Source organism: Anopheles stephensi, chromosome 3 (assembly GCF_013141755.1).
Source record: "Anopheles stephensi strain Indian chromosome 3, UCI_ANSTEP_V1.0, whole genome shotgun sequence".
NCBI classification, from domain to species: domain Eukaryota; kingdom Metazoa; phylum Arthropoda; class Insecta; order Diptera; family Culicidae; genus Anopheles; species Anopheles stephensi.
The window spans coordinates 69486627-69489473 of NC_050203.1; the positions used below are offsets into that span (position 1 = coordinate 69486627).

The following is a 2847-nucleotide window of genomic DNA, read 5'->3' on the forward strand; positions in this document are numbered from 1 at the left end:
GAATCTCTGGACGAACGGGAGAGTGTCGTTTCGAAGGGTGAGATTGGATAAACGAGGGTGTAGATTTCTCCCACCGGCGATTATGATGGTCCATTTTTATATGGTGACGCATGTGGCCACCACCGTGCGCGTTCGGGGAAAAAAGGAACAGTAACCGACAAATTTGTTTCCAATTATCCGAGTTGGTGCGACCGGCTCGCTGGGAAAAGCGGGTGGATGGGGTGGTGATTTGTTGAAGGTGGGTTGGGAGTGGGAGAGAAAAACTTTTTCTAACTTTTATCTCGGTTTTGCGCTTCGGGATTCGTTTTTTTGCTTGGTGACTACTTTCTTGGTCATTAACTTTGTTTGCCTCTTTCGCTGAGGAAAAACCTGGTCAAATAGCTTTTAGAGACTCATCAGGATTTATTTTACACAATTGAAGTATAATATTTTAATACTTGTTTTACGTTTATAGACACATTTTCCGAACTTTCTCAGCATTGTTCTCAGCATCATGGGGGCTGCTTCTTTAATTGAAAACGCGCCGTTTGAGCGATTCCCATCGGGATGGGCCGGGGAAAGCTGAGTTCAACTATATTTTGACAGTTGGAAAAATTAATACCATTAGTCAGCCCCGGATCGGCGTAACGACTTAGGTGCCGGTCGGGCACCACCATCATCGAACGACCTAGACTAGAGTCCATGATCGCCTATTACGCAGATGCGCCAGAAGGGACGTTACCTGATTAAGGGCAGACCCAAGCAGGCAAGAATAAATATTCGGCCATTTGTGATCGTTATTGAATTACGGACCGTTTCGACCGTTTTTTGTTGTTTATATGTGTGGCCCCTCGGTGATGGAGGCGTAATGAAAAGTAAAGGCACCCGTGGGGGGGAGTAGTAGAAAAAAAAACAAAGCACAAAAAAAGCCAAAACTCACGCATGCAATGCGCGCTTAATGTGAGCCAATTAATTAAATTTCCAAAGCTCTTTTTCTGTGGCTTCTGGCCTAGTTGTCTAGGTTTTCAGAACTCAACACGGTGGCTTTGCGTTAACTGGAACTGTTTCTGCTCCCGAAACGAATTGCCGGAGAAACACGCATTCCCACCATAATACCACCAACAGTGTGCTGCTAGGTGTGTGACTAGATTCCTCAGTCCAGCCGGGCAAGCGCATAGAGTGGCTCAATTTGCCACGGACATTTGTCTAGTCGCGGGAGCTACATCCATCGTACTCGTTGGCGTGCCGGGAGCAGATTTGAACGCTGGATAAACCGATGCAACGGACGCCCCAAAAACACAGAACACTTTCGAACGCTGGCCTCGGATCGATTCGGTGAACAGTTTTACGATTTTGGAATAATAAATTCTCCAACAAGCAAAAACCTACAACCTGGGCTGCTGCTGTATCATAAATTTAGGATTCACATTTACATTTTATACCGCCGGGTGCGTGTGGACACATGCGTTACGGTGGCGACGGTTGTCCTCACGAAAACAAGGCTAGTGGGATACCGAGTGGCCTGGCCGGAAGGCATGGGACAGTTTATGGTCCAAACCGAACTGGCCCGGGTAATGGTAAAATTTAATTAGAATGGTAGCTAAACAAATAAAATCATTAATACATTTATGGCGCCCTTTTCGAGCAAGGAATCGCCCTTTTAAGGAACCCTCCCCCCCCCCACCCCCCGAAAAGGATCAAGATTTCTTTCAGGGATCGTTTGGGGTTAACTTCGCCAAACAGACTCCTAATGGGTGTTTTAAACTTTAGCTGCATGACACACTTGTATCGGGACCTCATTTTCGATTTTGGTGATTGATCTCCCAGAAACTCGGTTCCAGCCATTTGTGACGGTCCAGTTTTTGGACGGTTTTACGATCCCAAGGGTTGGCTGTAAATGTGCGGTAAAGAAATAATTAAAACTAGGGCATTAGATCTTTTCCTATGATCCTTACACGGGATCATTGTGTAATGAGGATATGCCTTTTGTGGGACGGCACCTGATACAATAATTCAATTGTTCGGTTATTGTTCGGTTATTCATATGAATGTAGGTTAATATCAGTAAGGGAGAAACATTTTATTGATAGAAGGGTTAGTAGGTCAAAAGAGAGAAGGTTTGGGACGATTTTACGACTATTTTCCAATGTTTCAATTCCAATATAAAGGGGGAGGCAATTATTTACTAGAAGCAAATGTTTGGTTCTTGAAAAATGCTAGCAAACTAGTTAGATGATAAAAATAATATTTACCTTAAAATTTTTAAATAATTTTTGCAATCAATTGTGGGTGGTATTTCACTCATTAGAAAGGCCAATGAAAGCTTACTAGCACCACCCCACCACAACGGGCTCGTTGGTCTAGGGGTATGATTTTCGCTTAGGGTGCGAGAGGTCCCGGGTTCAAATCCCGGACGAGCCCACGTCTCGTAACTCTTTTTTGAGATCGATATTCGACAAATCAAACGCTTTGGTGATACAATTTTAAAACTATTCAGTCTTTTTTTTCAAATATTATTATGTCTATGTGAACTAGGGTTGATTTTCTTATTAAACTACGGATATATTGGTATATAGTGTGATACCAAGTCGGTACTGGACTTAATTTTTATCTAAAAATTATATTAAAAAAGGTGCTTTGTATTGAGTAAGTATAGTGGAGATCCGTCCGACTGCGATTAGTTGGCCATGTCATGGGAATGGTACCAGACAACCCAGCCGGTTGCCAGGATTTTTAGCCTCCTGTATGGACCTGAAAGACTCAAGTTGAAAAGGAGTATTAGAGTTTTTCTGAGGATTGGAGTTGACGCTTCTAAAGATCTTAATAGGTCTTAGCAAGCGACAGTGCTGGAATGTGAGAGATGTCTTC

At 43.3% G+C, this 2847-nt stretch overlaps 1 non-coding gene across 1 annotated transcript; it reads left to right on the forward strand.

The window, feature by feature from the left end:
• The first annotated feature begins 2328 nt into the window (after nucleotides 1-2328).
• Trnap-agg lies at nucleotides 2329-2400 on the forward strand. Its single transcript has one exon. It is a non-coding gene; the product is annotated as a tRNA-Pro (tRNA).
• Nucleotides 2401-2847: the final 447 nt, after the last annotated feature.